The 22,167-nt window shown below is 43.8% G+C and overlaps 1 protein-coding gene across 1 annotated transcript in view; it reads left to right on the top strand.

Moving 5' to 3' along the window:
• Window positions 1-18,658: 18,658 nt before the first annotated feature.
• The window catches only part of ARHGAP32 (Rho GTPase activating protein 32), a 311,240-nt gene continuing 307,731 nt past the window's right edge, over window positions 18,659-22,167 (top strand). Inside the window, exon 1 of the mRNA XM_032426179.1 lies at window positions 18,659-18,717. The gene's annotated coding sequence lies outside the window, so the exon portion shown is untranslated. The remainder of the gene's footprint in view (window positions 18,718-22,167) is intronic.

The following is a 22,167-nucleotide window of genomic DNA, read 5'->3' as shown; positions in this document are numbered from 1 at the left end:
TTCTTTCTTTCTTTCTTTCTTTCTTTCTTTCTTTCTTTCTTTCTTTCTTTCTTTCCTTCCTTCCTTTTTTTTTTAAGATTTATTATTTATTTGAGAGAGCGAGCAGGGGTGGGGCAGAGGGAGAGGGAGAGAATCTCAAGCCAACTCCTCCCTGAGGGCGGAGCCCAATGACCACACTGGGCTCAATCTCATGACCCTGAGATCATGACCTGAGCCGAAGCCAAGAGTCGGACACTTCACTGACTGAGCCACCCAGATGCCCCTCTAGTCTCTTTCTTTAAATCAAGCTCCTCAACTCCTTCACCATATAGACCTCTGAACAGCCTGCATGGCTAGTAATCAAGCCCAGACAAGTCTGAATCTGCAAGGAGTATATAGTTCAGCCTTTGTGTTAGAACTCTGTTTACACGCTCAATGTAATCCCCATTCTAGTTTTTGACTTTTTAGTATTGTAAATTTTAACACAATAACCACTGTATGGCATGCTTTTATTTATTTTTTTTTTAAGTAAAACAATTGGATGCTTGATGCAAAGTATTTACTAGGGAATTAGGATTGTTATAAAAAAATCAGAATTATATAAAGGACCCACAAACATGAATTAAAATGTGTAGAGTCAAACATAGTCCTAAACCTTTATCACCTAAGTGAAACATTTGAAAATAATTTGCAAGCTTTTAGGAACAATTAATAGCATTCAAACAAGACACCGAAAGATAAATATTGTATTTGCTACAAATGAGAATAATCTTATTATTATTGGCACAGCCCAATATATCTCCAGATGGGATATTTGCTTCTCGTTAATCTGGTGGTATTAGTTTATGTTCTAAATCAGGTAGGGATTGCGGGATAGTAAGCTGAATATTTAATATTTCCATCTAAACCTTCATAATACATATAAATTTTAAATTGTTCTCTGGTCTCTTTTTACACAATGGAAGGAATGCTGCTTAGATGGTCAGTTCTAAACTGAACAACTCCAGCTCTGTCTACCTGCACAAAATATTTATTTTTTCTCTTTCTCATTTTTAAGATTTTATTTATTTATTTGCCAGAGAGAGAGAGAGAGAGCATGAGTGGAGGAGGGGCAGAGGGAGAAGCAGTCTCCCCGCAGAGCAGGGGGAGCCCGATGTGGGACTCAATCCCAGGACCCTGGGATCATGACTTGAGCTGAAGGCAGACGCCCAACCGACTGAGCCACCCAGGCGTCCCTCTTTTCTTTTTTTTTTTAATTTAAATTCAATTTACCTGTACAAAATACTTAAATGAAGAGTGAAAATTGCAATCATCTGACTAGTTTCAGACTTGTAGGCAAAGCATTGGAATGACTGAACTTTTTACTTCTCATAAAGATATGGGCAAGGTAAAGATACAAACTTTGTTTTTTTTCCTGAAGAAGATACCAAATGAGGAAAAGGAAGGCTCTGATTTGTTATCATTAGCGGAAATAAACCTGTATCTCTGTGTATTACAACTACATATTGTTGCCAAGAACGTTAAGCTTCCTGAATGTTGAAGTGGTATTCCAAGAGGAAAGACTGCTAACTAGAGATTTGGGAATTATCTTTTAGAAGAGATTAATTTAGTAAGAACATCATGGGTTAGACTAGGATTCCAGGCCAGTCAGAAATCAACCCCGGTCTAAATAAGAATTAGGTAAATTCTCGGGTGGCTGTTACTAAGGGACTTTGACTACCATTCAGACCACCCTTTGACTTTTATTCTATTAGCAAGACCCCTAGGGAGGAGGTGAGTGACAGGTACCCCAAACCTAACCCCCCCAGTAGTGACACTGCAATATTAAACTGGGTCACAAGCTGCAGGAGAAAGAGGGCTTTGGGGAACTATCCCTTAGCAATAGTCAGACTCTAGGTGGGCAGGTGCCTGAGTAGGGACAGTCAGAGAACCAGAGCAGAAAGGAGGCCGAGGAAGCAAAGCATCTTCATTTTCACGAATGAGAAAATACATCCAGGGTGACATCTGGAGGACCTCTCAGATTCCTTGATTCATTCAGTTCGGCGTTCTTTCAGTACACCAAAAGGGTATTAGGAGAGTAAAGATAGGGGCCCCTGGGTGGCTCAGCCGGTTAAGCGTCTGCCTTCAGCTCAGGTCATGATCCCAGAGTTGTGGGATCCAGTCCTGCATCCGGCTCCCTGCTCAGCGGGGAGCCTGCTTCTCCCTCTGCCTGCCACTCCCCCTGCTTGTGCTCTCTCTCTCTCTGTCAAATAAATAAATAAAATCTTTTAAAAAAAGAGAGAGTAAAGATTAAAAAAAAAAAGAAGATGCTGCAACTCTGTGGATCAATAATGTATATGAATATGCTCCCAAGAACACAAGAAAATAAAAAGGATTTTGCTACAGGTTTCTAAATCTAAGAAAAGACTTCACCGAAAATGCAAAAATACTCTCCAAAATAACAGTCTCACCTGGGTGTGACAGACTAGTACAAACGGCATGGTCACTGTAAGAAATGTTGGTGGCTCCTCCCCACCTTAGGGGTTCTGGTCAATAGTGTGTAATGACAAAGAGCTGGGCTGTGAGTCAGAGTGTAGGCATTATTAGGATTTTAGTGATGGTTAGACTGGAATGGCAGGGCTGGGTGTAGGGAAGTGGGCAGAGGGGAGAGTCTGCTTACTGGACGGTGGCAGTTCTGAGAGAGAGAGACAGTAAGAGAGAGAGAGCGAGCTATGCACAAGCAAGCATGCATTGCCCAAGTTTCAAAGGGACAGGTAGTGAAAATAGATGTGAGAGTCTCACTAATCTCACGAAGGAAAGACACTCTCCTGTTTATTAGAGGCCTTATTTTAATAGGTAAGGCAAATGGCCTTTCCCTTGTTTTTGTTTTGTTTTTCAAAAATTACTTAGTTACCTTCAAGTTTATTATTTCAATGACCTTTAGAATTTTCATAAAAATCATCCAAACCCTCCAAATAGGGCAAGGGTGAGCAGCACATCCTTTTAATGTCATATCATCTTAGGTTTGTATGAAAATAAACTTAGTTCATTCTTTTCCTTGGATGAAGTTTTCAGATTTGGTGAAATTACTTGCTAAGTTATAGACTTTTTGTCTGGTAGAGATACAAATAATTTTTGTCTTGTGAAACAGGTCATCTCTAAGATCTATGGCTTGTTGGGAATTCCTCAGTTTTTTTAAAAAATCAAACTTGCCATTAACATTTTTTTATTAAATTGCTTATATACACTGAAATTTTCAAATGCTCTCTGCGTTAATCATAACATTTTACTGGTTTCCTCACTAATGATCTTTGTTCATTTTATATTTGCTAGATAGTTATGATCTTATCTTTTGGTAAATTAACCTTTAATAGAATAATTTTTTTCCTAGTATCCTTCCAAAAACTATCTTGTTGAGATTTTGATTGGAATTTCTTTTATTTATAGATCCTTTTGGGGAGAATTGACATCCTTACAATACTGAGATTTACTAGTCAGGAACTAGCCTTTTTAAACCCTTTCCATAGGGGCGCCTGGGTGGCTCAGATGGTTAAATGCCTGCCTTCGGCTCAGGTCATGATCCCAGCGGTCCTGGAATCGAACCCCACATTGGGCTCCTGGCTTAGTGGGGAGCCTACTTCTCTGTCTGCCTCTCCCCCTGCTCATTTTCTCTCTCTCTCTCAAATGAATAGGTAAAATCTTTAAAACCTTTCCATAGTGTTTTATGGTTTCCTTCATTTAGATGTTATACAGTTTTTATTCAGTTTATTCTTGGGTAACTTTTTGTTGTTGTTAGTGAGAATTGTTGCCATTTTTATTTTCTAATGGGTTATATTTTGGAATATCAGAAAGTTTGTGTGTGTGTGTGTGTGTGTATTATCCTATAACCTGCCACCTTATCGAATTCTTACATTATTTCTAAGAGTTTTTTGGTCTTGCAGATATACAATAAGATTATAATCAAATAATGAAAATTTTCCTGCTCCTTTGTCTTTAATTTTTTTTTTTTTTTTAAGATTTTATTTATTTGCGAGAAAGAGAATGAGAGACAGAGAGCATGAGAGGGAGGAGGGTCAGAGGGAGAAGCAGACTCCCTGCTGAGCAGGGAGCCCGATGTGGGACTCGATCCAGGGACTCCAGGATCATGACCTGAGCCGAAGGCAGTCGCTTAACCAACTGAGCCACCCAGGCGCCCCCTGCTCCTTTGTCAATATTTGTAATTCTTATTTTATTCTCATAGAGCACATTTAGAACAGCATTGAATAATAGAGCAGTAGACATCTTTGTTTTGCGTGACATCATCATACTTAGTTTGAGGTGCAATTTTCAAAAGCCACTAGAGAGAAAGCCTATTTTTATAAATTGACACAAAGGAAAGGTATTTTCACCTAGCTCAATCTCTATTTTCACCCAGATTTCCTATTAATATATCTTGAGCAGGGGCGCCTGGGTGGCTCAGTCGTTGGGCGTCTGCCTTCGGCTCAGGTCATGATCCCAGGGTCCTGGGATCGAGCCCCGCATTGGGCTCCCTGCTCCGCGGGGGGCCTGCTTCTCCCTCTCCCACTCCCCCTGCTTGTGTTCGCTCTCTCGCTGTGTCTCTCTCTGTCAAATAAATAAATAAAATCTTTAAAATATATATATATATATCTCGAGCATTGCATCCTCTGTGTATTAAGGGCAGGTGGAGTGGGGCCCCTGGCTGGCTCAGTCAGCGGAGCATGCGACTCTTGATCTCAGGGTTGTAGGTTCAAGCCCCACGTTGGGTGTAGAGATTACTGAAAAAAGAAAATAAAAATCTTAAAAGAAAATAAAGACAGGTAGAGAGCTCTGTTTAATGCCCTTGAGTGCCAACAGACCAGCTTATTATTACTGTATTAATCTACTCCGTGTAGAGCTATTGTACTGTTCTCTAAAGGTAGCTGGCATCTCAAAAAGAAATGCATGTCTGGGAGGTAAAAGAACATTTTTTAAAGTTGGAAGCGCTTTTCGAGGAAGTGGTTGGAACAGGGTGCACCATTCCGCTTCTCTCTCTACCAGGATGCCTTGTCCAGGTGAAAGGAGAGAGCAAACAAACAGCATTCTTGTCTCTGCCAAATGGCCCCAGTCCCTAGTCCCACTGCTCTAGCTCTGCCAAGGGCCAGGCCCCGCTACAGAGTCTGCGGAGCTGAAAGCTGCATACAGAATACTTTTCTGTGCCTCTTGCCTGTGGAGCAGACTCGTCTGGCCCAGATCACACTTGAATAGATGAAAAGAATCCGTTTTTGCCTTGGCCCGAGGCCTGCCGTGGAGGCCACAAAGGCGCTTACAGGCACACTGGAGTGGGAGGGCCGCAAAGACAGAGGAGAGGAGACTTAGGAGATTTTAAGAAGAAATAAACAAATCCTCAAGAACATTTCCAGCCAATGCAGATTATGAGATATTCCAATGGCCCCTTTGCTCTCATTTGGAAAAATGAAAATTGCGAGGAAACTAGTTACAGCCTTCTGTGGTTTCACTCAAATCTTATCTCCCAACCTCTTTAAGGAAATCTAGGTAAAAAGAAAGTTACAGCCTCTCAAGGTGGGACCCTGGGAGATGAGAAAACATATGGTGAACAAGATGGATCTCTCCCCCTGAAGCTTGATCCAGGAATTCAAGGGTTTAACAAAGTAAGAGAAATGCCAAGTCGTGCATGATAATGATGTTGGGAAACCTATCAGTGATTTTTATCAACGTGCTTTGTTTGGTGGCTGATTGTGAGAACTAGTCCCTGTGTTTCCAAGTTGTCTTTGGAAGAGCTGGAAAGGCAAGTCCTTACCCTCCTTGTGCTCTGGTTAGGACCAATGAAACGGGATTCTCACATCTGAGAAATGACTGTGTTTCATGCTCCTACCCTGAGAGCTTTGCAGAATACAGTTGCAGGGATCTTTAGGGGAGAGCTCTCTGTAGCCCTAACCTGTGATTGAACACGGACCTAAGCTAGTGGGGAAGCTCGATCCTTCTAGTTACCGGATTGGTTACTCTTGGCTATTTCCAAATGAGAGGAAACACGTTTTGGGAGAAAAAGAAGTAGACTATCAAGACTATCTACGTTTTCCCCTCCAATTTATTTCCACTCTTGTTTCCTAAATACTTGTTTCTGGCCTTTGCTGGTGTGTAGGATGGTGTGCCTGCCAGGGAGATGCGAACCCCCATATCAGCAACACTTGGGATGCATGTTAAAATGCAGACTTCCAGGTCCCACCCCAGAAGCGCTGAATCAGAATATCTGGGAGGGAGGAGGAATGTGCATATTTAATTATCTCCAGTTTGAGAAAAACTGGGGCTCTGAAGACCTGACTCCAAACCACAGCGTTGTCGGTTATGATGTGATCTTAGGCAAATTACTTAACCTCTGTCTCAGTTCTCTGGGAGGCGAAGCGGGGACAATTATACCTACTTGATATTGTTGTTGCAAATATTAAGCATGGCATTTCTAATTAGTGTTCACAGCTTGGCAGGGAGCAGAGTAAGCATTCAATATATGTCAGCGATTCTTAGGCTATCATCTCGATAAATGGTGAAGTTCAGAGCCTCTTGAGTGCCTGCAGATCAACTGGTTTAACCTTACAGGTCTGGCCCCGTTCACCCTTCAATAGCCTGGCCTCCCACATGAGCTGCCTTACTAAGCAAAAAAAAAGCCAGCTGGTGTAAACCCTTGTCCCAAGTGTTTGCCCAGGATAGACTTCCCTTTCGCTCTTGACCCCACTACTTGCTGCCTTGGTCTTCTTATCCCTCAGCCACCTGGCTCTGTTCTCTGGCTTCCATATGTGTTGCTTTGCTCAACTTGGTGGCCTCTTCAAGCTCCTGGACTGTCTTTCATCTGCATGCTATCTTTATTTTGGCATTACTCACGATTTTCTGTAAGAGACTCCCTCATCCATTCTCCTTCCTGTGGCTCTCCCAGTGGTGCGACTAAGTTCTCCTATCCCTTGTCAGAGGAAGGGAATCCAGACAAACCACACTGGAAGCCCCAACTCTTTGTGAATAGACACATACAGAGCAGTACAAAACAATTGGAGTAATTGCTCTAAAATACTGGCCTCCTGGAGTTAGAGCCTTTGGTCCTTACTCCATTTTATGAAAGCTTTTGTATTTCCTTTTAAACTCCATTCCACTCTTTTGCCTTTCAAAGCTGAAAAGTGGGTTTGTGCTGAGCCTTTTCAGGAAGGAAGGTGTGCTCAGTAGGGTGTGTGAGAACAATAAAACAGCATTTTGAGAATGACAGCTTCCAACTCAAGGAGCTGGTTATTAACTGCTCAAAGCTTGAAATGCCAAATATGTGTGCGTGGGTGGTTATGATTCCTTTCTCTCTCTCTCTTTCTCTCTTCCTCTCTCCCTCTCTTCCTCTCCCTCTCATCTTCTCTCCCTCTCCCCAGTTCTTAAACTTGTTAGCTTCAGCCATTGGGTACTCTTCCCAAGAAAGCAGTATAGAAAAGAAAAGCATTGTTGTCCTTCCTTAACAGTTGAGTGAAAATACAAGCAATATAAAAGGCATGTGAAGTCATAATGTTCCCATCGAATCTCAAAACACCAACTGTAAACGAATTCATTCTTTTTTAAAACAGAATTTTATTTATTGGGGTGCCTGTGTGGCTCAGTCATTGAGCGTCTGCCTTCGGCTCAGGTCTTGATCTCAGGGTCCTGGGATGGAGCCCTGCGTCCGGCTCCCTGCTCTGCGGGAAGCCTGCTTCTCCCTCTCCCTCTGCCTGCCGCTCCCCCTGCTTGTGTTCCCTCTCTCGCTGTGTCTCTCTTTGTCAAATAAATAAAATCTTTATTAAAAAAGATTTTTTTATTTAGTTATTTGAGAGAGCGAGTGAGCACAAGCAGGGGGAGCGGCAGGCAGAGGGAGAGGGAGAAGCAGACTCCCCGTGGAGAAGAGAGCCCCACATGGGGCTCGATCCCAGGATCCTGAGATCACGACCTGAGCCGAAAACAGACGCTTAACCGACCGAGTCCCTCAGGTGCCCCTAAACCAATTCATTCTTATGCCTTGGTAATGGAAGGAGTCGGAAAATATTACCATCCTTGGTGTTTAGGTGTGTGATTGGAGGAGTGGAAGCATTCAGTCATTTCCCCAAGGTTGCTCTGTGAGTCTCTGTGGAAACAAAACTTTAGTAACTGCAGCAGTTTAGCACGTGTTAAATACCTGGCAGCCCTTGACATTTTTGACCTTCTGTCTCTAGAGATGGATCTCCCTCTTTGTCTCTCTCTCTTCCTCTCTCACGTGCACGCGTGCTCACACACAGTTGCATAGAAACGGGAATCTTCACTTTTCCTTTGGCTCTTTTACAGGGTAACCAGTAAAGTTTGATAACACACCTCAGAGACACACTTATTGGGACTAAGAAAGTCCTGGATATGTGAATAAAAAAAACTGTATCATCCTGTTGGGATTAGATGGTACCACACCTGAATCCTGGAGACCACCAATCATAGTTAGATTGCTTGGAAGTGAAATACAAATTGAGGTCTTAGTAAGATTAATTCAGTGACTACGCAGTAATCAAGATAGATTATAAGGTAGGTTTATATTTATAGAAAAATCAAACAAATATAAAATACAAGAAACATGAGAATAAAATTAGTGAGTATCTGGATCAGGTATTGAGGGAATAAGCTAAGGCTGAGTGTGTTTCCTCTAATAAACTAAATTTAGGCAGTAATTAGTACCAGACAGCATTACCTGTGTTTCCAACTGCTCAAGGATTTTAGTCAATTATAAAAGTATAACCGTCCTACCAGAATATGCATGAACTTTGGAACTTTTCTGATTTGATCAGTCGAGGCCTGAGCATAGAACCAGTCTTTGAGACCCTCTCAGGACTTCCTAAGGAAAAATGGGAAATCTGCGTCGGATAGTGTTTAAGGAACACCCCTGCTGGGGGTTCTCACTTTTTAACTAAGCAAAACCCTTAAGCCAAAGGGTTGAGGCACTGAGCATGGAGTTCTCGGCATCAACTGGTAGGTGAAGAAAGACTTCTGATTCTCCCAAGTCCCTGCTGTGCACTTGTTTAGCAAGGGTGACCCACCATCTATCGCTAATTAGGGCAAAAAAACCTCGCAGCACTAGAACTGTCCAACAAGAGGAGAATTATTAAAAGGAGTATGGCATGAACATAGGATCATATGAAAACGATATAGATAAATATTTATTGACATGAAAAATGAAAAGCTTTGTTAAGGTAAAAAGCAGATTGCACACATTATTTTCAATATGATCCTGTTTCTATTAGAAAGTATATATATATAAACTAGAAAGATATGTAGGAGATATGTACCAGAATATTAACAGTAATTATCTCTAAATTGTAGGATTATGGATTTTCCATTTTACTGCCATTTCTGATTTTTAAACAATGAGCTTGAATTATTATTATTATTTTTTAAGATTTTATTTATTTATTTGACAGAGAGACACAGCGAGAGAGGGAACACAAGCAGGGGGAGTGGGAGAGGGAGAAGCAGGGAGCCCTTTGCGGGGCTCGATCCCAGGACCCTGGGATCATGACCCGAGCCGAAGGCAGACGCTTAATGACTGAGCCACCCAGGCGCCCCAAGCTTGAATTATTTTATCCATCTTCAAATTTTTATTTTTTCAAACAATACTACACATAGTGTTCATGAATTAAAAAAAAAATACAACTCTATTTTTATTGAAAAGAAGCACCACAGGCCACGCTGCTTTTTGCTTCCTAAAGTAAGGAGAGATTCATGAGCAGCTTAGGAATTCATCAATCATTCATATCTCCCATGTTCCAGGTGTCGGGTATGGGAATCTAGGCTAAATAAAGCTGTGTTGCATCCCAGAGTTCCTCTATAGAGAAGACAGGAAATTTCCATGGTGCCAGGCTAAGCACGCAGAGTTTCCAGTGGCATGAGGTTACGGTAGTTCCTGTCATTTCGCCCTGGACACAGGTAGAAGAGCAAGAGATTCTTTGAGGTAGAACAGTTCTTATTTCATCTCTCAGGTCAGCTCATTGGGTTCCTGCTATTGCTGGCCACTCGGACACTTTAAAATTAGTTACTGACACAGTTTCCTGAAAGCATAGTCTGGCATATAAAAGTAATTTCTGAAAAACCAAGCCACTTCAGCCTGAAGACTGAGTTTAGAGGTCGTGCATCAGCAGATAACAGTTTACGTAACAGTTTGTCTTTGTTCCTCTAGCCATATGTGACCTTTCCTCTCCTTCCTGCTGACTCCGTCCCCAACAGAAAAATACAATCTGTTTAGCCCGGTGTACCTCCCTCCCTCCTGAACTTCAGCAGAGGGTAATAACGGCAGCTGCATGACTTTTACTTAATGTAAATACTTTATTTGCTTTTGTATTTAATTTATGCATCTGTCCAATGCTTGCACAGCTGTTTGATGTCCGTAGATTAGCCTTTGCTGATTTGATCTATCTTAAACTCTAAGCACTGAGAAATGGAGGGGACTCCCAGTTCACTCTTCTTTGTCCAGCCTTCAACCTGGTACCATAGAGATGAGAACTTAATTTAAAAGGATGCTTCTGACTGAGAGGTAGTCATCTATCTCCTTAATGTGATCTTTCTCCCTTGGTAAAAGGAAGGGCCCAAATTTCCCGATCTGTTCAGGGGAAACATGAGGGTTGACTTGGTTTTCCTTGTAAAAGGATGCATTGTTGTATCAAGGGGATGTTGAGGAGGTTTGTCTCTCCCCCACAAAATAGCACCAGAAGATTTGGGCAAGTGTAGGATATGAGAACTAGCCCAGAAGCAGGGCTGGGACTTACCGAATGGGTCGGGACAGAACAATTGCTCTTATTGAGGCTTGCTTGCCCATCAAAGAAACTGAGTAAGGACTGGGTATGTGAAATCCCAACAGTTTGGCTAATTGATATATGAGAGCTTAGTTTGAGACACAATGCCTGAATGTGGATTTGTGTTTTTTTTTTTTTAAAGATTTTATTTATCTATTTGACAGAGAGAGAGACAGCGAGAGCAGGAACACAAGCAGGGGAAGTGGGAGAGGGAGAAGCAGGCTTCCTGCCGAGCAGGGAGCCCGATGTGGGACTCGATCCCAGGACCCTGGCATCATGACCTGAGCGGAAGGCAGACGCTTAACAACTGAGCCACCCAGGCGCCCTGTGGATTTGTTTTTGATGCTGTCTTTTTGCGGGTGTGGGGAGAGTCATGGCAACCTGTACCAGGTACAGACACTGGAGGCAGTGAGGGAAATGCAAGTGCAGGGACCACTGGTCTACCCTCCAGTAGTAGAGGGGAAGAATGCAGGTGAAATGCTGCTTTTCTATTTGGATGCACTTTCTCCAGCAATGTGCAGATAATATATTCTTAAAGAACATCCTTGTCTAATTTCATATGACCTGACCATCGACATACATTTATTGAAAAAGAGATGCCTTTCATGAAAAAAAAAAAAAGATAATAAAGTACAGGTTGAATTTTAGTCAGAATCTGAATCTCTGGGCCTCAGTTTCTCTGGAAGTTAATACTGCCTCATACTTGTGGATAAAGCCTTAGGTCTTCTGTTGAAAGGTATTCCACAAAGCACGGAAAACGCTGAATTACCTAAATTATAATTTTCTCAGCTGCTTGACCTTTTTCTTTCACTACTGTAGTCCTCTTTAACAAAGTATTCTGTAGTCATGAGTAAAATGGTTGCTGTTGCTTTTTGGTTAAAATCCATCAGGAACTAAAGAGAAATACTTTTTAAATTAGATCATGACCCAGAAAAGGAGTGAACCAGTAAGTTTGAGTCTGTTATCAGCTCTGTTTGAGACTGGCCTTTTATGCCACTCTGAGGAGCGCTGTTGTTTGTTTTCATCATGAAATACATAAAAGAAAAAATTGAGTGGGGAGCAGGGGACTAATATTTTGATAGGGTCGTTTTATTGTTTTGTCTGATATACTATGACCCCGAACCTCCCCTCCTACTATATCCAGGGATTGTCCCTACTTAAAGTTAAATACCAAATAACTTCCAAGGCCAAGTGCAAGTGATTAAAAAAAATAATAATAATAAAAAAATAATAAAACGGCACGTTGGATTATCTACTACAGTTCTTCTCAAGTTGTCCAGGAAACCCAGCGTCTAAGTTTCAGAATCATAGGTAAATTCTCAGCCAACACGTATTTTGAATACAGCAGGAAAACACAGATGTTTTAGACCTTCTGAGATGCATTAATTTTTGGAAACTGGAAGCCGTAAAAGACAAAGTCGTGGGAGGGGAATTGCAGGGAGCACCCTGGGAACGTAGCAGCCCTGAAGTTGAATGACCTCTCTTTGATCTCTCGCTTTCCCAAGTCACTTTCCCATGCACTTCCTCAAGACTGGTTTCAGTTCTTTAGATCTAATAAAAGGCTCTGGGGTTCGGAGCATCATCTAGCAGCTGAGTAGAGTGCTGATTCAGGCAGAGCTCTGAGGGAGGGGTAGAGCACTCAGGGTGTTTGCAGTGAAATGTGTGTGTGTGTGTGTGTGTGTGTGTGTGTTCTCATGAGGAATAGCAGCATCTCACCACCCTCACCGGCTGGCACAGCCACCAATAGGAGATTTAGTTTCCTCCAAGCAACCTCAATTAAACATACACTTTAAATAAAGCAGCATGTTTGCTGGGGAAACACAGCTTCAAAGTTCTCTATACCCGATTTCCCTTCCAACATTTTGCTGCCCCTTAAGGATCCTGCATATAGAAATGGTGTAGCTGCCTTGTTGTTACTTCTTTCATGAGCCTCTGCGTAATTTTGCTGGCTAAAAGACAGAATGAATACTTTATTTATTTATTTATTTCTAAAAGATTTTATTTATTTATTTGATAGAGAGAGAGAGAGAGCACAAGCAGGGGGAGTGGCCGGCAGAGGGAGAAGCAGGCTCCCCACTGAGCAGGGAGCCTGACGTGGGGCTCCATTCCAGGACCCCGAGAATGGACCCCGAGATCATGACCTGAGTGGAAGGCAGACGCTTAAAGACTGAGCCACCCAGGCGCCCCCAGAATGAAGACTTTATTCAAAAGCTTACATTTCATTGTGATTCCTTTCATTTCCTGATCTCAGTTCACATCTGACTAGGAAATGGAATCTCTGTGGCTCATGATGATGCAAAGTGTAGAGCTCAGGCAGTGAGTTGCTTTGGTACCTCAGAACACTTTTTTTCTGATCATTTTAGAAATGCTGAGTGATTTTTGTAAGTCTTCAGTTGTATTTCAAAATTAGATTGATTTCTGCCTCATTTTCAAAATATTACACGAAAGAACTTTGGGAGGCCTGATAGTCACTGTCAATTTCCAAATGTCCTTTTTTCCCTAAAACGTTTTCAAAATAATTAAATTATTCTACTTTTATGACCCAACTAAAGAACAAAGCGAGCAGGCCCATTTCACAGATGGAAACACGGAGATGTCATTAACTTGTTCAAAATTACAGAGTGGACAAGATAGAAAAAGGACAGCAAGAAGTAGCATCTGCTAATATTTATCACATTTCTTTCCAAGATGGTGCTTATTTTAGTTGGGAATGAGAAAAGATTTCATATACCTTGGCTTTAATTTTCTGTGTCTTTAACATATCAAAACCTAATTACAAGGTTAGAGTATGATTTTGCCTTATAGGCATTAAATTACTCACTTACTATGTACCCTTCACTGCCGAATCTTGATGTTTTCTTAGATTTCCGATATAGTTTATTTTGATTTGATTTGCAGTAAATTGCAAATTATATAATTTTATAATTATGATTGTTGTCCCCAGGTGTAATAAGTATAAAGATATGTCCATAGCAATAAGTAGCAGCAGAAAATCAGTGAGCATATAGATCCTGTGGTCTGACAGTTCAGAATTTATTCATTTGTTTGGCAATGTGGATACAGTGGTGAATAAACTAAGTACCTGACCTTCATTTGGTAAGAGAGGCAAATAAATAATCAATTACAAAACATAATCATGTAGGTGATCTGTTCTGTTTACAAAAAAAAAAAAAAAGGAGCAGAGTAAGGGGTTAGAGAAGGCAAACCCATTTAGATCATAGTTGAAAAGGTTACTTTAAAAGAAGGGAAGTGGCCCTTGTTGTTTTCAGAACAGCCAGAGGCTGGCTTCCTAGGGGGCAAAGCGAATGTTAAGAAGGCAAGACTGGTAGAGAATGTGCCTCTTGATCTGGGGGTGTGAGTTTGAGCCACGTTGGGTGTAGAGGTTACTTAAAAAAAAAAAAAAGACAAGACTGGAGAGGTGCATGGGTGCTAAATGGACGTGCAAGGTGAGGGAAGGGCTTTGGATTTGATTGTAGTGTGATTAGAATAGAGCACCGGAGAGTTTCACGCAAGGAATCTGATATTATCCTACAAATATTTGAAAAGAATACTCTGGTTGCTAAGTTGAACTAGACCATGGAGGGGAAAGAATGGAAACAGGAGACCAATTAGTCATCCAGGAGAGAGTTTATGGGGGGGCAGATGTGGGTGTTTAAGAGGGAGGAAAGAGATTGAATTCAGTATATGTTTTGAAGGTAGAACTTGGATTTGCTGCTAAAATGAAAGCGGTGTTTGAGAGAAAGAGATGTTTTTGTTATGAGATGGGAAAGACTTGAAGGAAGCAATTTTGAGGGTTTTTTTTTTTTTTCTAAGTAGGCTCTATGCCCAACATGGGGCTCAAACTCAAGATCCTGAGATCAAGAGTGACTTGCTCTACCAGCTGAGCCAGCCAGGTGCCCCGAATTTTGTTTTTAATATTGAAAATAAATAGTTCTGTTTTGGACACATTAAATGGAGATGACGTGTAGGCAGTTGGATATATGAGCATGGAGTGCTGGGGAGAGGTCAGGGTTAAAGATATACATCAATGTGTGGAGGCTATTTAAAGCCAACGGCTGGAGCAGACTGCCCTGGGAAGGAGTATAGAAAGGGAATAGAAAAGCCCAAGGTCAGAGCCCTGGGGCAGCCAATATTTAGAATCCTGGAAGAGAAGGACTCAATGGAAGAGACAGAAAAGGAGCTACCAGCAGGCTGAATGATTCAAAGCAGACATGTAGAGGTACAGCTCGTGTTAAGGTTCAAAGACTGAAAAACAAAATCTTTGTGGGAGAACAACCAAAAGTCCTAAATGATTGTGATAGAGGCTAATGTGAACCAAAATGTGACCAGTAGAGGACAGGAGATGCAAAGTTTATCATTTCAATGCATGCCCCCAGGGATATGTCACTTCCCCGGGGAATAGGACTGCTGACTGCTTTCTAAGATGTTGCTCAATAGTAGCTTTTTTTGTTGCAAAGGGCTCCATGTTTAAAGAGAGGCTACTCCCTGGGCATCCATATCTGCTAGGAGAAAGCGACACAGAGAACACATCTTTTCAAAAATCTATTTTGTTGTCCTGTTTTATGGGGACACCCAGGACAAAAAATAAATAAATAAATAAATAAACAAGGTAATGTCAAATGTCACTTTGGGAAACTTCTCGATTAAACCTGGCCCACTTTCAACAACTCCTATTTCTCAAGGCAGCTGTTGAGCATTCAGTTGGGAGATGAATGAGCTTCCTCTCTCTCTTGCTCAGTTCCCAGGCTCTCTCTAAACTCTAAACTCAAGGTTAGGTGAGTATTGCAGTTGTCTGTGTGGCTGCCCTCCTCGCTGGCTCTGTTTTTCTGCACCCTGACGCTGCTTCCGTGCCTGGAGGGGACTGCAGGGCAACAGTTCAGAGATGCCAGGAGTGAGCCCAGATGCTCCTGCCTGGAAGATGACAGTGCCAGGCTGAGGCCTCCAACAGCTTCAGAGTGAGGGCGATTTGCTTTGCTTTTCCCTCTCTTGCCCTCACCTTGGGAATATTCACTCAAACCATAACAAATGCAGCCACTTAGCATTACATAACAATATTTTACAGCCAGACAGGCTTTTTCTCTTCTAGGCGATGTTGCAATTTTGGGGCATATATGTATTGAATCACTAAGGGTGTTATTAGGACAGAGGTAATTGGTTACAAACATGTGAAACACCAAGTTCAGATGGCTGCAGAGTGGCCCAGAAATCATAGCCTTCAGTTTATCTGCAGGTTTAGCAATAATATTATTCATAGGATATTTGGATGCTTCTTTCCAAAGAGAGGGAGTGCTGACTCAGAATGAGAGTAAGGAGCATCAGCACCCTTGAGCTTGCTCAAACATCTCTGACATTTGGAACACACATATGGAATCCATTTGTTCTTTCTCTGAGCTCGATATAATAGCAACAGGAGGAAAGTTACCAAAATGTTTTGAGACTCCGAAGTAAAATATCTGTGTCATCCAAGGTATGCATAAATCCTAGCTCCTTTCTGTATTATTCACCTTCCCTGCCAGTTGAGCATAAACCACTTTACACTCAGCCACTGCAGCTCAGTATTGGGGTATGATGGCAAAACTGTGGGACATGAAGGCTTTCAAAAAGAATGCAGAATGTCACTGTAGTTGAGAGTAGGCAAGGGACTGGAGCCTTGGGCAAAACTTGCTTCCCATGCTGACTTGGTTTAATGTCCCATACTGGCTTCCTCTTGACATCACAGGAAGTTTTGTGTTTAATGCTCACCAATCCCGGGAACAACAGAAGTTACTGAATCCCTCTCTGCATACATGTCCTTCTCTCCATAGATTGCTCCCTGTGGCCAAAAGGCAAACCCCCGCAACTGTTGCAGTTTGGAGAAAGAGTCATTTTTAAACTATGGGTTTGTGTTGAAATTAAGGTCTCCAGTTTTCATGATTTACCTTGCAAAGGAAGTACCCATTAAGACTGTTATGGATCCTAAGTGTACCTGTTTCCAGCAGATGGCTAGGACACTAGAACATAATTTATTTGAAGTAGGCTTCTTTAAATGTTCCCATCCCAGTTTGTCCCTCTATGCAAATCTTCTCATTCTATCCCTTACCTCTTCTCTGCTAGAAAATATCCAGAATCTTGATCTTGAAAGAAACTTTGGTTATTTTTGAAAAAAGATTTTATTTACTTATTTAATGAAAGAGAGAGAGAGCACAAGCAGGGGAAGGGGCAGAGGGAGAGGGAGAAGGACAAGCAGACTCCCCACTGAACTGGGAGGCAGACGCTGGGGCTGGGGTTCGATCCCAGGACCCCAAGATCATGACCAAAGCCTAAGTCGGACACTTAATTGACTGAGCCACCCAGGCGCCCCTAAAGAAACTTTGGTTATACTGAAGCTGGCAAGAGTGGGATTATTCAGCACGTTCACTCCCTAATTTCTCCCCAGGATGTGTTGAAATCCTGTTTCATGGACATGCCCTTGAATTTCTGCTAAGTGTGGTCAAGGCCACGTTTTATATTCAATGACACCCACTGAAATGACTGAATGCTGAGTGGACCCAAATCACTGCAGTGACATTAGATGATGCAGTATTTGGCTTCTGTAGGTTTGAAGACTATGCGTTAAATTATGTAGGTTTACCACACCCCCAACCCTAACATTTAGATACTAAATGAATCAGAAGTGAAAGGTACATATATAAAAAAAACAACGAAAATAGAACGGTAGAATGTCAAGATACATTCTGTTATACACATGGTTATTGCAGGTGGATGTGAGTCTCTGGAGGCTGAACAAAAGGAACAGGGGAAAAACCCAGGGCAGTGCCATCCACAGGCAAGGGGTTCGCTGGGAGCTCCTTCACTTTCTCCAAAATCGCTTTTCAGGCTAGCCACGCACCTTCGGGTTCGCTACTCTCTCACCCTTGCTTGTCCTTCCTCTCCCCTGCCATGTCACTTCCAATCTTCTGGTCCATAACTCTGAATGAAGAAACCAACTGAAGGAACTTTTAGGCCTCCGATTCCAAATAATGCCCGATGCGAGCTGGTTTTAGAGCAAATGCGCCAGAGCGGGAGCGACGAGGATCTTCCTGACTTGCGGCAACGCCCCCTCTCCTCCCCCGCGCCGTGACAGTATTCTGGGGTCAGCTGGGAGTGGAGAGGAGCCACTGCCGTAGTCTCGGCGGATGTCTCTTCCTGGTGTTACTGCTGCTGCGGCAGGTTTTTTATTTTTGCACCGCAGCACAATGCAGAAGCCGAGGCAACAGACTACGCCCGAATCCCCAACGCAGCAAGCATCTCAGCCCCCTTCCCGCCGGCCCTCGCGCCCCCGGGGAAGGCAAGCCACGCGCCCTTCGCCGCCCCCTACCCCCCCCCGCAGTGCACGTGCGCTCCAGGGACAACAGCAGGCGAGGCCTGGGCGCGCCCCCGCCGCCCTCGGCCGCGCGCGCGCTCCGCCCGCCCTCCTCGCGCGTGCTCGTGCCCGCGGCCGCGGCGGCGCGCCTCTTCTCCCCGCTGCGGGCGTCGCGGGTGCAGGAGGAGGCGGAGCGGAGGAGGAGGAGGCTGGGCCGGCGGCGGGCTCCGGCTGGGCGCGCGCCGGCGAGCGGGGCGGGGGCGGCCCGAAGGCGTCGGGGTGGGGGTCTCGGGCACCGCAGGACCGCGTCCCCGGGGCCGACTCCGCCGGGGGAGGGCGAGCGCGGTGCGTGTCGGAGGTGGGGACTCTGAGGCCGCGGCCCGGAGCCCGGCGTCCCCGCCCCCGAGCCTGACGGGGCGGCGAGGCGGGATGAGGCGCTGGCGCGGGGGGCGCCCGGCCGAGCCCCCGCGGCTGCCCTCGGCGGCCAGGCGCTAGGCTCGGCGGCGCGGGCAGTGCTCGGCGGCAGCGGCGGCGAGGAGGAGGAGGAGGGCGTCGGGCCCGGCGCCCGTGGAGGGCAGACACGGAGCGGCGAGCGGGGCGCAGCGACGCCGCGGCGGCGCGGCGGAGCCGCGGGGCTCGGTAAGGCGGGGGCCGCGGGAGGGCCGGGGGCTCCGGTGACGTGGGCAGGCGCCGCAGGGAAGGCTGCGGGGGCCTTGCTTTCCTTTTTAGAAGAAATTCTTTTTGAAGTAAAGGTTCCGGATCGAATGTTCTTAGAAGATCATCTCGGGTTTCCCCCGTACCACCCCCCACCCTCCCCCAGCGCCGGACTCATTTCTCCAGCCTCCCGGGGTGGACCGCGCTCCGGGCCGACAGCCTCCCGCGCTCGCATCTCCAGTTTCCCCACGGCCTGGGCGGACCAGGGGTTCGGACGGATTTCTGGCCTGCTGCAGTGCTTCGCGCCTGGCTCAAGTCAGGCAAGAGCCGTGACTCCCTGGGAATGGCCGAGTGGGGGCTCTGGGGACACGGGCGCTGCCAGAGGAGCGTTTCCCTCCGCAGCCCACGGGCGACCTCGCGGTGCCCGCCCCCTGGTGAGCGTGGGGCTGACTGGGCGAGCCGTCTCTGCTCGCAGGGACTCCCTTGGAGTTTTCCCTCTCATCTTTCTAATTGGATGAAGTTGCCGCTATGTATTGGACGATACCGGTGACTTTAGTGCCCCCCCCCCCCCCCCCTCTGCCCTGAACTCACCCGCCACCCCCAGTCGTGCCTTTCTTATTTTGTTAACTTGAGTAAATATTTATGTTAAAGATTTTCGCAAATAGATCACAAGAACCGGTAGGGAGAGAAAGTCAAACCTGATTTCGTAGCTTTAGTCTACTTCTGGACCCTTTATAACTTCACCTTCTGTAGCTGAAGCTTAAAGAAGGTGGAGGGAAGAAGACTCACAGCAGGATGCTTGGGATGCAGTTTAATAATTATCTTTTAGGAAATAGAATTTGGATAATTATAATTTTGATCTGCATGCAGAATTGCAATCTGCCTTTAAAGTGCTTCGGGCACTGCATGATGCTACATGGGTAGCTGGCAGCCGGGCCACACTGCATTGTTGTCAGCATCTCTTTTATTTTCCATTCTTTCAGAGTTTTATTTGGCACAGATTTAGACCCTTTAATTCAGTCTGAATGGAAATAACTTCTGATACACTGGTTGCTTTTGTAAACATTGTCTGTATTCATATTTCTGTTGGAAGAAGAAAAAGCATATGGTACTAGAGTACAGTGGCTATGAGAGTTCAGAAAATGTGCTAGTTTGATTCAGTAATAGGAGTTGTAATATTTTTGGGTAGTGATGGTTATGATTCATTACTGTATTTTTCCTTATTGGGTAAATTGAAGTCCAGCTCGGAATCTTGATATTTGCTCCTTGGACTTGAGAGTGAAGGAAATAGAAGCTTAATTGCTGCTTCCACATGACCTCAAAGTTTTTCAAGTACTCAATTGGTATAAATCCTTTTTAATAGGGCTATTCGTGAAGATGAGGGATTATGGTGTTCTGATTTCCATTTTCAGGAAATCTGGAGTCTACTTCATTCCTAAAATTGGATATGTGGTGATGCTTTATAGAACAAGTCTCTAGAATGGTGTGAGTTTGGAACTGTGCTCAAACCAGTCATCTTCATACCATCGTCCCTATAGCTGTCCATGGAATAAAGCAGCACTTTGGACAGAGACTTGTCCAGCCATAGCTGGTGTGGAGGCCCAGTTTACTGCATGGTCGTGCACGTTGAGGTGGGCGATAAAGTGTAAGTGGGCCAGAGAGGAAATGTTAGTTGGAAGAACCTTCCCTGGTTATATAACTGTTTTGTTTTCTGGGGAGTGACTAGGAAGCAGCCAGGCAGGTTCAACTGTCATTAGAGTCTTTGATGTTGGTTTAAATTCCAGTAGTTCTGTTTCTTTTATTTTCTTTTCCCAACTCCGACATCATTTTCCAGTCATCAGCTGGGTGAGACTTTAATGGCAATGCATTCGTCTCCACCTCCCATTCTCTTTCTCTTATTTTCTCTTTAGATGTCTTATTCAGTAGTGTTTACCCTTTCCAAGCTGGGCCAGGGTGTATTGTCTGCACAGTATATATAGATTCACTGTTGACTGTAAATGCATTTAACAAATGTCAAGGAGTAACACCTGTTTTCTTCAGAAGACTGTGGTAGCAGAGGAAAAATAGAACAAAATGAACTAAGCATTATATTTTAGAGATTGTGTTATGTTGTATTTATAGATAATGGCTAATGTTCTTGAGAGTTTTTAGGATTTAACCTGTTAACATGAAATCTGATGTCCATGGAAATAGTTAAGAGACGAGGACTTGAAACCAGGTCATGGTTGCAGTTCTGCCATTTAGTAGCTGTGTGGCAGGGTTCCCTCTTTGGGCAACTTATTTACATTTCTGAGCTTGTTTTCCTTATGTACAGAACAGAGATGAGAAGGCTTGCGTTGTCTTTCTTAACCGAGTTGTGAAGGATGAGATGAGAGAAAGAATATGAAAATGCTTTGTAAAATTTTTTATGTGTGTAAGTTATTACCGGTATTATATATGCATTTAGTATTAAATTGTTTAAAATATTTTAACATCAATTTTTTAAAATGCACATAAGGATGAGAATGTGTTAGATCTCTTACACTTCCAATTTTTTTCCTACTTCGAAAATTTTGTGATTCTTTCTCAGGAAATCCATATGTAGTACCTATAGTTTTGGATACTTTTCTTTCTTTTTTTTAAGATTTTATTTATTTATTTGATGGAACGAGAGAGAGAGAGAGAGAGAGAGAGAGAGAGCACGCGCACAAGCAGGGGGAGTGGCAGATAGAGGGAGAGGGAGAAGCAGGCTCTCCGCCCTAGCAGAGAGCCTGTCTCCGTCAGGCTTGATCCCAGGACCCTGGGATCATGACCTGAGCTGAAGGCAGACACCCAACCGACTGAGCCACCGAGGCGCCCCTATAGTTTTGGATTCTTTGGAATTTTTGATTATTCTGGGACAGATGTCAAGCTTATTGAGACTTTGAGCTTCTTTAAAGTATCATTTCAAAATATCAAAGGAGGGGCTCCTGGGTGGCTTAGTCGGTTAGGCGCCTGGCTCTTAATTTCGGCTCAGGTCATGATCTCAGCGTTCTGGGTTCCAGCCCTCTGTTGGGCTCTGCGGGGAGTCTGCTTGAGGATTCTTTTTCTCATTCTACCTCTCTCCCTTTCCCTCTCCCTCTCTCCCTCCCCCTCCTCCTGCTAGCACTCTTTGTCTCTCTAAAATAAATAAATAAATCTTAAAAAAAAGCCCAAAATGTCAAAGGAAGTTACAAGTTAGGATTTGTGAAAAGAAGAGTTTAGTTAAAAAATATTTTATATTTGTCTGCATTATTTAGTGTAGAAGTTGGCAGAATTCACTTTGTAGGCAAATGTGGCCCTCAAGCTTGTTTTTTGTATGGCCTGTGAACTAAGAATGATTTTTTTTTAAAAGATTTTATTTATTTATTTGAGAGAGAGAGAGAGAGTGAGAGAGAAAGAGATCATGAGCAGGGGGGAAGGGTAGAGGGAGAAGCA

Source organism: Phoca vitulina, unplaced genomic scaffold (assembly GCF_004348235.1).
Source record: "Phoca vitulina isolate PV1807 unplaced genomic scaffold, GSC_HSeal_1.0 scaffold34, whole genome shotgun sequence".
Lineage (NCBI taxonomy): Eukaryota > Metazoa > Chordata > Mammalia > Carnivora > Phocidae > Phoca > Phoca vitulina.
The sequence above is the reverse complement of the archived record's forward strand: the minus strand, read 5'-3'. Positions and strand labels throughout refer to the sequence as shown.